Source organism: Pseudophryne corroboree, chromosome 5, assembly GCF_028390025.1.
Source record: "Pseudophryne corroboree isolate aPseCor3 chromosome 5, aPseCor3.hap2, whole genome shotgun sequence".
NCBI classification, from domain to species: domain Eukaryota; kingdom Metazoa; phylum Chordata; class Amphibia; order Anura; family Myobatrachidae; genus Pseudophryne; species Pseudophryne corroboree.
Window position 1 is genome coordinate 248982219 of NC_086448.1, and position 12910 is coordinate 248995128.

The 12910-nt window shown below is 46.9% G+C and overlaps 1 protein-coding gene across 1 annotated transcript in view; it reads right to left on the reverse strand.

Moving 5' to 3' along the window:
• The window catches only part of TOP2B (DNA topoisomerase II beta), a 222270-nt gene that overhangs the window by 184118 nt on the left and 25242 nt on the right, over positions 1–12910 (reverse strand). The gene's annotated exons all lie outside the window — the stretch shown is intronic.

Consider the following 12910-nt stretch of genomic DNA (forward strand, 5'->3'; position numbering starts at 1 on the left):
ACAAGTTACTATAGCATATCATCAGGTGTGCATGCTTTTTATATTCCGGTCACATTTTCTTCCAAACAAAAAACGAAAATATTGTACATGGGGCCAGCATAGAATTCAGCATTTAAAGAATGCAAAAAGTGTAACAGTACTTGGTAGTAATGATCTGATTTATTTTAATAATTAAATTGGTCCTTCCCTCTTAAGATGAGCTCATTATTGCACCTAGCTCTGGGGTGCATCTAGCGTCCATTAGTCCCCAGAGGAAGAGGAGGAGGTAGGCGACACTATGCCCTTAGGGAGGTAACAACCCTAATTCTAGGCATCTAAGCCGTTTCCAATATAGGTTCATTATGTGTACATTAATTTCAGATTAGTATATTAAACCAGTGAACAAAATATGGTAGACTTCAGGAGCCAGTGAGACAAGCAAGCAGCGTCTTCTGAGCATCCACGGCAGATGTATATCTGTTGACATCAGTAATAATTACATGAAAATGCTAGGCACCAGCAGTATTTTTTTTTTTTTAGATACTGGCTAAGTGCCTTCTGGGATGTGTCCAGCACTGTATCAAGCACAATCATAAGTCACACTTTACTGCATTAGATTATGTCAGTGATTTTCAACCTTTTACAACTCGCGGCACACTGAACAAGATTTAAATATTGCCAAGGCACACCATTTTTTTAAAACTCAAATATAATGGTGATGCATGGTGCAGTTGCGTGTCCTACCTAGGATGTCATGTCGCAACTTCTCCATAGGTAACGCCTGAGCCACATCTGAGAATGCCAGAAGAGTCCAACACTGCCCGGGCCCAAAATTAGAACTGGCTCTGCAACCACTAAACCCACCAGTATTGATCGTTCCAGGGCCTCAGTAGCGGCAATACACTGACGGGCCTGGCTCTGCTTCTATGGTGGCACACCTGGAGACTGCTCAGGGCACACTAGTGTGCCATGGCACAGTGGTTGAAAAACACTGGATTATGTATAAAAGGTAGATCTAGGCTCCCTCCGACCCATAGAGTGATAAGACATTTTAAGACGAGTTAAACTGTCTTATTACTCTGTAGGTAGGATTGGGTGTAGAGCTACCTTTCCTGCATACTGTAATGCATTAAACTGCGATGTCTGTATTATCTTTGCTTAAACAAGTTGAAGCAACATTACTTGACTTTATTCTGGCCTACTCTCACATTTGTAACAGTAATACACACAAATCAGTTTATTTTTTTGCATTAATGTTTTAATAAAAAAAAAAAGTGAATCATGTATTAGAAACCTTGATCAACCATGTTTTAATGATTTCTAGCACAGAATGTAATTAGGCTTTGAATTCAATTATTTAACATCTTTTAATAATACCAATTTTTCACAGCTTATTACATCTTAATATATGTAGGTAGACTAAACAGGGTTTAAAACTTATTTTTCTTACTATACTGTGACTACAGGCACGGCGCCCGTAGAGGATGCTGGGACTCCGTAAGGACCATGGGGAATAGACGGTCTCCACAGGAGACATGGACACTTTAAGAAAGACTTTAGACTCTGGGTGTGCACTGGCTCCCCCCTTTATGCCCCTCCTCCAGACCTCAGTTAGAGAAACTGTGCCCAGAGGAGATGGACAGTACGAGGAAAGGATTTTGGTAATCCAAGGGCAAGATTCATACCAGCCACACCAATCACACCGTATAACTTGTGAAAAACTACCCAGTTAACAGTATGAACAAACAACAAAGTCTCGGTCCAAACCGATGAACTATAATATAACCCTTATGTAAGCAACTATATACAAGTCTTGCAGAAGTCGTCTGCACTTGGGACGGGCGCCCAGCATCCTCTACGGACTACGAGAAATAGATTTACCAGTAAGTGTAAAATCTTATTTTCTCTAACGTTCACGAAGATGCTGGGACTCCGTAAGGACCATGGGGATTATACCAAAGCTCCCAAACGGGCGGGAGAGTGCGGATGACTCTGCAGCACCGATTGAGCAAACAGGAGGTCCTCCTCAGCCAGAGTATCAAACTTATAGAACTTTGCAAAGGTGTTTGACTCCGACCAAGTAGCAGCCCGGCATAGCTCTAGTGCCGAGACCCCTCGGGCAGCCGCCCAAGACGAGCCCACCTTCCGAGTGGAATGGGCCTTAACCAACTTCGATAACGGCAATCCCGCCGTAGAATGCGCCTGCTGAATCGTGTCACAGATCCAGCGAGCAATAGTCTGCTTTGAAGCAGGGTCGCCAACCTTGTTGGCTGCATACAGGACAAACCGTGCTTCTGTTTTTCTAATCCTAGCCGTTCTGGCCACGTAAATTTTCAAAGCCCTGACCACATCAAGGGACTCGGAATCCTCCAAGTCACGTGTAGCCACAGGCACGACAATAGGTTGGTTCATATGAAAGGATGAGACCACCTTAGGTAGGAAGTGAGGACGGGTCCGCAACTCCGCTCTATCCATATGGAAAACCAGATAGGGGCTTTTAAGTGATAAAGCCGCCAATTCCGAAACTCGCCTAGCCAAAGCCAAGGCTAACAACATGACCACCTTACAAGTGAGATATTTCAACTCCACTGTTTTAAGTGGTTCAAACCAATGCGACTTAAGGAAATTTAACACCACGTTAAGGTCCCAAGGTGCCACCGGAGGTACAAAAGGAGGCTGAATATGCAGTACTCCCTTCACAAAAGTCTGAACTTCAGGTAAAGAGGCCAATTCCCTTTGAAAGAAAATGCATAAGGCCGAAGTCTTAACTTTAATGAAGCCTAATTTTAGGCCAAAATTCACTCCAGTTTGTAGGAAGTGAAGAAAACGGCCTAGATGGAATTCTTCCGTAGGAGCATTCCTGGCCTCACACCAAGAAACATATTTTCGCCATATTCGGTGATAATGTTTTGCTGTCACATCCTTCCTAGCCTTTATCAGAGTAGGAATGACCTCATCCGGAATGCCCTTTTCCGCTAGGATCCGGCGTTCAACCTCCATGCCGTCAAACGCAGCCGCGGTAAGTCTTGGAACAGACATGGACCTTATTGTAATAGGTCCTGCCTTAGAGGAAGAGGCCACGGATCTTCTGTGAACATTTCTTGCAGATCCAGATACCAGGTCCTTCGTGGCCAATCTGGAACAATGAGAATTGTTCTCACTCCTCTTCTTCTTCTTCTTATCCTCAACACCTTGGGAATGAGAGGGAGAGGAGGAAACACATAGACCGACTGGAACACCCACGGTGTCACTAGGGCATCCACCGCTACCGCCTGAGGGTCTCTTGACCTGGCGCAATACCGTTGTAGCTTTTTGTTGAGACGGGATGCCATCATGTCTATTTGGGGTAGTCCCCACCGACTTGCAATGTGCGCGAAGACTTCCTGATGAAGTCCCCACTCTCCCGGATGCAGATCGTGTCTGCTGAGGAAGTCCGCTTCCCAGTTGTCCACTCCCGGAATTAACACTGCTGACATAGCGCTTACATGATTCTCCGCCCAGCGAAGAATTCTGGTGACTTCCGCCATTGCCACTCTGCTCCTTGTGCCGCCTTGGCGGTTTACATGAGCTACTGCGGTGATGTTGTCTGACTGGATCAGAACTGGTCGATTGCGAAGTAAGATCTCCGCTTGACGTAGGGCGTTGTATATGGCCCTTCGTTCCAGGATGTTGATGTGAAGACCAGTCTCTTGACTTGACCAAAGTCCTTGGAAATTTCTTCCCTGTGTGACTGCTCCCCAACCTCGGAGGCTCGCGTCCGTGGTCACCAGGATCTAGTCCTGAATGCCGAACCTGCGGCCTTCCAGGTGGTGAGCACTGTGCAGCCAACACAGGAGAGATATCCTGGCTCTGGGAGACAGGGTGATCCATTGATGCATTTGTAAATGAGACCCGGACCATTTGTCCAGTAGGTCCCATTGAAAGGTCCTCGCATGGAACCTGCCGAAGGGGATGGCCTCGTACGATGCCACCATCTTCCCCAGGACACGGGCGCAGTGAAGCACTGAAACCTTTTTTGGCTTTAATAGGTTCCTGACCAGAGCTATGAGCTCCTGAGCCTTTTCCATCGGAAGAAACACCTTTTTCTGTTCCGTGTCCAGAATCAGGCCCAAAAAGGTCAGACGCGTTGTAGGAACCAGCTGGGACTTCGGAATATTGAGAATCCAGCCGTGCTGTTGCAACGTCCTCACTGACAGTGACACGCTGTCCAGTAACTTCTCTCGAGATCTCGCCTTTATGAGGAGATCGTCCAAGTATGGGATAATTGTTGCACCCTGCTTGCGCAGGAGCACCATCATTTCCGCCATTACCTTGGTGAAAATTCTTGGGGCCGTGGAAAGCCCAAACGGCAAAGTCTGAAATTGGTAATGACAGTCCTGCACCGCAAATCTCAGGAACGCCTGGTGAGGAAGAAAAACCGGAACATGAAGGTAAGCATCCTTTATGTCCAGGGAAACCATCCAATCCCCCCCCCCCCCCTCCAGGCTGGCGATGACCGCTCTGAGCGATTCCATCTTGAACTTGAACTTTTTCAAGTACAGGTTCAGGGATTTTAGATTCAAAATGGGTCTGACCGAACCGTCCGGTTTCGGAACCACAAACAGGGTCGAGTAATACCCCTTTCCTTGCTGGAGAAGAGGAACCTTGACTATCACCTGTTGCAGGTACAATTTTTGAATTGCAGTTAACACTAACTCCCTTTCTGAGGGAGAAGCCAGGAGAGCCGATTTGAAAAACCGGCGAGGAGGCATCTCTTCGAATTCCAGCCTGTATCCCTGAGAAACAATCTCTATTGCACAGGGATCCACCTGTGAGTGAACCCAGACGTGGCTGAAACAACGAAGACGTGCCCCCACTTGACCTGGCCCCCCCAGGGAAGCCCCAGCCTCATGCGGTGGATTTTGCAGACGTAGGGGGGGACTTCTGCTCCTGGCAACTAGCTGTGTGCAGCTTTTTTCCCTTGCCCTTACCTCTGGCAAGAAAGGACGATCCCCGTACCTTTTTGCTTTTATTTGAACGAAAGGACTGCATCTGGTAATGAGGTGCCTTCTTAGTATGTTGTGGGGGAACATAAGGTAAAAAATTCGATTTACCAGCCGTAGCAGTAGAGACAAGGTCGAGAGGCCTTCTCCAAACAACTCCTCCCCCTTGTAAGGCAACGACTCCGTATGCCGCTTCGAGTCGGCATCCCCCGTCCACTGTCGGGTCAACAAGAGTCGCCTAGCAGAAATAGACATAGCATTTATTCTGGAGCTTAATAAACAAATGTCTCTTTGAGCATCCCTCATATATAATGCAGCATCCTTGATATGCTCTAGGGTCATTAGAATGGTATCCTTGTCTAGGGTCTCAATCTCCGTAGACAAGGAATCTGTCCATGCTCCGACAGCACCACAAACCCAGGCCGACGCCATAGCCGGCCTAACAATAGTACCAGAATGTGTGTAAATGTACCTCATGGTAACTTCCTGCTTACGATACGCAGGATCCTTGAGGGTAGCAGTATCCTGGGAAGGCAGTGCCACCTTCTTGGATAAGCGCGTCAACGCCTTGTCTACTTTAGGCGAAGATTCCCATCGTATCCTGCCCTTTTGTGGGAAGGGATACGCCATAAGAATCCTTTTGGGAACTTGTAGCCTCCTGTCTGGAGATTCCCAAGCCTTTTTGCACAATTCGCTTAGCTCAAATGAGGACGGAAAGGTGATCTCAGGCTTTTTCTCTTTATACATGTGTACCCTCGTGTCAGGGACAGGGGGTTCCTCAGTAATATGCAAAACCTCTTTAATAGCAATGATCATGTAACGAATACCTTTAGCCACTTTTGGCTGTAATTTTGCATCCTCATAGTCGACACTGGAATATGAATCCGTGTTGGTATCTGTGTCAGTGATCTGTGATAATGTGCGTTTCTGAGACCCAGAAGGTCCCGGTGCCACTGGGACAGGCATGGTCTGACTACCTGAGTGATCCATAGCCTCAGTCTTGTCTAATCTCTTATGCAATAAATTTACATTAGCATTCAAGACATTCCACATATCCATCCAGTCCGGTGTCGATGTTGCAGACGGCAACCTGACAATCATGCACTCCCCCCTCCTCCTTAGGCGAGCCTTCATCGTCAAACAAGTCGACACGCGTACCGACACACACCCCACACACAGGGAAACTCCTAGAGAGAGAGTATGCCAGCACACACCCCAGCACTGTTGTAATGTATAATCGCCAATTATGTGCCCCCCCCCCCCCCCTCCCTCTACTTTAAAACCCTCCTTCACCGTGTGTCAAGCAGGGGAGAGTCCGGGGAGCTTCCTCTCAGCGGAGCTGTGGAGAGAAAATGGCGCTGGTGAGTGCTGAGGGAGAAGCCCCGCCCCCTCGGCGGCGGGCTTCTGTCCCGCTCAAATTTAATAAAATATGGCGGGGGCTTATTTATATACATGTACAGTGCCCACCTGTACATGTATATAGTCATTTGCCATAGGAGAGGTATTCTATTGCTGCCCAGGGCGCCCCCCCCTGCGCCCTGCACCCGTACAGTGACCGGAGTGTGTGAGGTGTATGGGAGCAATGACGCACAGCTGCAGTGCTGTGCGTTACCTCAGTGAAGCACCCGAGGGCTTCTGCCGCCTCAGTATCTTCTTTCTTCGTTTCTTCTGGCTCTGTGAGGAGAACGGCAGCGCGGCTCTGGGATGAACGCCCAGGACGAACCTGTGTTCCACTCCCTCTGGAGCTAATGGTGTCCAGTAGCCGAGAAGCAGAGTCTATCATTTAAGTAGGTCTGCTCCTCTCTCCTCAGTCCCTCGATGCAGGGAGTCTGTTGCCAGCAGAGCTCCGTGAAAATAAGAAAAAACCTAACAAAATGGTTTCTTAGCAGGAAACTCAGGAGAGCTCCCTGCAGTGCACCCATCTACCTCTGGGCACAGTCTAAAACTGAGGTCTGGAGGAGGGGCATAGAGGGAGGAGCCAGTGCACACCCAGAGTCTAAAGTCTTTCTTAAAGTGCACGTCTCCTGTGGAGCCCGTCTATTCCCCATGGTCCTTCCGGAGTCCCAGCATCTTCTAGGACGTTAGAGAAAAGCCTATTAAACTTAAAGACTGGTGTTTTTATTCAAAATGTTAATGCCAGGGTCATGCCCAGTGCTAATGCTTAGCTCCTCCTTTTCTATGTGTGTGTTTTCTCTGAAAAGTGCTTTTGCATTTTTCATTACTAATCAGATTCATTTATTATAAGCAATAAAGTGTTCTTATTTTTAATTTCACCTGAGTGTGTATTATTATCAACCTTTATTTATATGGAGCCACAAGGGTTCTGCAGCACCTAACAAAGTACATAAACAAATGAACAAAAGGTGGGTACAGACTTTGTGATATGCTTCGTGAGAGACATAGCCTAGTGCGTACCCTCCCGACCCAGGCCGCCCAACTGCGGGCATACACACTGTACGGTTTTGCTAGCAATAGCTCAGTGACGTCATGCCACAGTCAGGCTGTACATGCAGCTTTGGAAAATGAGTCCAAATTGACCTGCATGTACGGCCGACACTGCGGGTCATGAACAACCCCGCATCGGCCGTCGTCAGCTGCATACACACTGGGCAGGAGGGGAAAATGAGCAATATTAAATTACTGTATCGCTGAGTGTGTATGCACCTTAAGAGTACAAGACATTATGGCACAAGTACAAGGTATATAAATATTTCTGCATCAATTTCCATGACACTAAAATGAGCATCAGGGGGGCTGAAACAGAGGGCCGTTGTAAGGAATATGGTGTAGAAGATAATCTAAGTAAAGGCCAGTACACATGGGGACAGATGTGTACTGAGCGATCTGTCACAGACCGCTCAGCACACATCTCTCCCCCCACTCAGCACAGCGCGATGTGTGCTGAGTGAGGGGGGAGGAGGACGACGCTGATTTCACCCAGCGGGTGAAATGAGCGGCGGGGTCGCGCCAAGAAAATTAGCAATTGGGCAAAACCATGTTGCACAGCAGATGGGGCAGATATAACATGTGCAGAGAGTGTTATGGGCCCTACACACTAATATATGAACGATCTTGTTCATTAATGAACGAGATATGAACGTTATGGTAAGAACTTGCCGTTGATAACGTGATTTCTCTTATGTCCACAGGTATCCACAGGATAACATTGGGATATTGTCGAGCGACAGCGAAAATAGCACCAACACGGTCACGAGCTTTCTGGCCTCCCAGGATGCATTGGGGCCTTCACCATATAGTCCCGCCCACTGACTCAGTCAGATCAGTTCTTTCCACAGCGATTTTAGGCAGGAACATCAGGCAGAGACCTGTATAGGCGATGAGAACACACATGCACACCCTTCCATACAAGAAGGAAGAGGTTTTAGTGATTGTCTAGATCCTCAAATCAGATACGTCAGGGTGGGATCCCTGTGGATACCTGTGGACATAAGAGAAATCATGTTTTCAACGGTAAGTTCTTACCATAACGTTCATTTCTCTGGCTGGGTCCACAGGATTACCCACAGGATAACATTGGGATTCCCAAAGCCATTTTAGTGGTGGGGACGCTCCTGATTGCACAGGAGGACCTTTCGCCCGAAGTCTGCGTCATGAGAGGCAAAAGTATCCAAGGTATAATGTCTGATGAATGTGTTTATGGAAGACCATGTGGCTGCCCTACATATCTGTTCTGCTGAAGCACCCTGTTGTGCTGCCCAAGAAGGACCTACCTTACGCGTAGAGTGTGCAGAGACATTAGCCGGAATAGGGAGATCTGCATGAGAATAAGCTTCAGATATTACCACTCGGAGCCATCTCGCCAGCGTCTGTTTACTAGCAGGCCATCCTTTTCTATGGAATCCGTAGAGGATGAAGAGGGAATCTGTTTTCCTGATGGCACTAGTACGATTTATGTAGATTTTTAAAGCCCGGACCACGTCCAGCGACGCTTCTCCCGCAGATAGTCCCGATACCTGAAAGGCTGGGACTACAATCTCTTCATTCAGATGAAACTTTGATACCACCTTTGGAAGATAACTAGATCTCGTTCTGAGAACTGCTCTGTCTGGAAAAAAACTTAGGAAAGGAGACTTACAAGATAATGCTCCTAAATCTGACACTCTTCTGGCTGACGCCATTGCCAGTAAAAAAAGAACTTTAACCGTTAACCACTTAAGATCTGTTCTCTCAAGTGGTTCAAACAGAGGACCCTGGAGAAATTTAAGAACCAAATTCAAATCCCAGGGAGCTGCAGGAGGAACAAATGGAGGTTGAATATGTACTACTCCTTGGAAAAACGTACGTACATCCTATAGGTCAGCAATCTTCTGCTGGAACCATACAATCAACGCTGAGACTTGCACCCTCAAGGAAGCAACTTTCAACCCTTTATCCAATCCTGCCTGCAGGAAATCCAAAATCCTAGCTACTTTAAAAGATCTCGGATTCTAATTTTTTCCAGTACACCAGTGAAAATAGGCTTGCCATATTCTATGATACACACGAGCCGAAGAAGGCTTTCTTGCTCTAAGCATGGTTTGGATTACTTGTTTCGAAAATCCTTTAGCCTCTAAGATAGAGGTTTCAGCAGCCACGCCGTCAAAGATAGACGGTCCAGATGACTGTGACAACAAGGACCCTGCATTAACAGATCTGGATGTTGAGGGAGCAGTATCGGTGCTTCCACGGACATTCTCAACAGATCTGGGTACCAATGCCTTCTTGGCCAAGCTGGAGCTATTAGAATGATTGCTCCTTTTGCCTGTTATATCTTTCTCACTACTCTGGGTAACAGAGATATTGGAGGGAACAGATATGCCAGCTGAAACCTCCATTCTACTGACAGTGCGTCTACCAGGACCGCTCCTGGGTCCCTTGTTCTTGATCCGTACCTCGGAACTTTGTTGTTTAGACGAGACGCCATAAGGTCTATCTCCGGTAGACCCCATCGGTTCACCAGTGTCTGAAACACTTCTGGGTGTAATGCCCATTCGGTTTCCTGAATGGTGTGCCGACTGAGAAAATCCGCTTCCCAATTTAGTACACCCGGGACAAATACTGCTGACAATGCCGGGAGATGGAGTTCTGCCCATTTTAGAATAGGAGTTACTTCCTCCATCAGACTCTTGCTTTGAGTTCCTCGTTCATGATTGAGGTATGCTACTGCCGTCGCATTGTCTGAGCGGATCTGGACTGGTCTTCCTTGTAGATTGTCCTTCGCCTGAACTAGAGCCAAGTAAACGGCCCTTATCTCCAACAGATTTATCGGCAGGCGACTTTCCCTTGCGGTCCATTTTCCCTGGAACCATAGGCTTCCGAGTACCGCCCCCCCCAGCCTTGCAGGCTGGCATCTGTTGTCAGGACTTGCCACTCTTTAATCCAAAAGGGTCTCCCCTTGTTTAAATGGTCTGTCTGTAGCCACCACGCTAGAGACCTTTTTACATTTACTGGAATTTTTTTCATCTGCTTCTTTATCGTTTGATGATTTCCGTTCCATTTGGTCAAATTGAGATGCTGCAACGGTCTGGAGTGGAATTGCGCATATTCCCCCATGTCGAACGTTCATACCATCAGACCCAACAGTCGCATTGCTGCATGGACTGACATTGTCTGGGCTTGCAACGCTTCCTGAGCCATGACCTGCACCTTGACTATCCTTTTCTCTGATAAGAGAACTTTCTGTAGGTCTGAATCCAATATTGCCCCCAAATGAACCATCCGCTGTGACGGATTTAGGGACGACTTCTCCCAATTTATGAGCCACCCGTGTCTCTGTAAACAAACTATCGTCTGTTGGAGATGGCTCAACAGTAAATCTTGCGACTGTGCTAAGATTAACAGGTCGTCGAGGTATGGGAATATTCTTATCCCTTGTTTGCGCAGACACGCTGCCATCACCACCATGATCTTGGTAAACACCCTGGGTGCTGTAGCTAGCCCGAAAGGCAGAGCTTGGAACTGGAAATGTTCCTGAAGGATGGCAAACCTAAGGTAACACTGATGTGATAGTGCTATAGGCACATGTAGGTAAGCATCCCGTACATCCAGAGATACCATATAATCTCCCGGCTCCATAGCCAACATTATGGAGCGTAACGTCTCCATGTGGAACTTCGGGATCCATATGTAGTTGTTCAACATTTTTAGATTTAGAATTGGTCGATATGACCCATGTGGTTTCTGGATTAGAAATAAATTGGAGTAATACCCCTGTCCCTTTTGTGATGGAGGTACTGGGACAATCACACCTGACTGCAGTAATTTTTGGACTGCTTCTTGCAGGACATTGGCCTTCGACTCTATACGAGACGGGCTGGTGCAAAAAAATCTTTGAGGAGGCTGCCTCCTGAATGGGAACCCATACCCCTGAGATACTACCTTCTGCACCCAGGCATCTGCTGTTAACTGTTGCCATATGTGTGCAAATTGAAGGAGTCGGCCCCCAACCCTGGAATCCTCCAGGCGGAGGCCCGTCTCTTCAGGCTGAAGGTTTCTGTTCAGGTTTGGAAGCTGGCTTCTTGCTAGCCCACTGCTTCCTACCCCTGGATTTAAACTGGGGTTGCTTAGGCTCTTCCTTAGCTTTCGCTTTGCCAACGAAAAGAGCAAAATTTTAATTTCTTGGACTTAGGGTTATAAGCAGCCGGAAATCTGACCTTTTTTACGATTCAGCCTCTGATTCTAGGATATGTGGATAAAGGTTTTCCAAATAATATATTACCCACAAAAGGCAATGCTTCCAATTCCTTCTTGGATTCCGCATCTACCTTCCAGGTCCGTAGCCAAACTGCTCTGCGAGCGACTACTGTCAAGGCTGAAGCTTTAGAAGCAACTGTGCCTACATCAATTGCTGCTTCTTCTAAATACTGGGCAGATTGTCTTAAACGGCAAAAATGATCCTCTTGCTCCCTAGTAGGAGAGGGGATGTCATTCTCCAGTTCCTCTATCCATTCGCCCATTGCCTTTGCTACCCAGGCCGAAGCCATAGCAGGTCTTACCACTGCTCCTTCAAGAGAAAAAATATTTTTCAATAGGCTCTCTACCCTTCTGTCTGTGACATCATTCAATGAGGTAATGACAGTGGTAAAGCAGATTTATGCACGAGTCGCAGAACATGTACATCTACTTTTGGAGGAACTTCTCTCTTCGAACAATCCCCAGCAGGAAATGGATAATAAGAATCCCATCTCTTAGGAATCTTATACTTTTAACTGGGCGCTGCCCAAGACTCATCCATCATTTCCGTCAACTCATCTGACGCTGGAAATTCAGCTTTCACTGATTTTGTTCGTTTAAATACAGGTGCTTTTGCTTTTAACGCTGTCTTGGCTGGCTCTTCCAGAGAAAGCACAGCCTTCACTGCATTAATAAGTTCAGCTACATCTTCTTAACTAAAGCTCTGCGACTGATAATCATACGGAGTTGAATCTATTGTTTCCGCATCATCATCCGATGTATCATCTTGTGTAGTCTGCCATACAGACGTATCTGTCTTAATCTTACCTGCCCCTTGGTTGCTTGTAGAAGCTACTGGAACCAAACCATAGGAAGGGAGCTGCATGTATGGGTTCATAGTGTAACCTAACCCTTGAGGTGGTGCTACCGGAGCTAACCTGTCCGCTATTGAAGACAGTCTTTGCGAACATATTCCATGGTGGCTCTACTGGAGGTTGAACCAACTCCTGTTTTTTACTTCGCTGAAAAGCGATACATTTTGCACACAAACCCTCATAAGTGACCAATTGATTCATATCAATTACCCCCGACTTACAAGATAAGCATGTTAGGGTTATAGGAGTGCTTGGTAAATTCTCCTCATCACTTTTGCCGCTCATAGACATGGTATTAACCTGTTATCGACTACACACCTTGTGACTGAAAAACACCCTATATGTCAGTATATAGAGGTGAAATCAATCTGACCACAGTGCACCTGATTTGAGGGTCAGAAC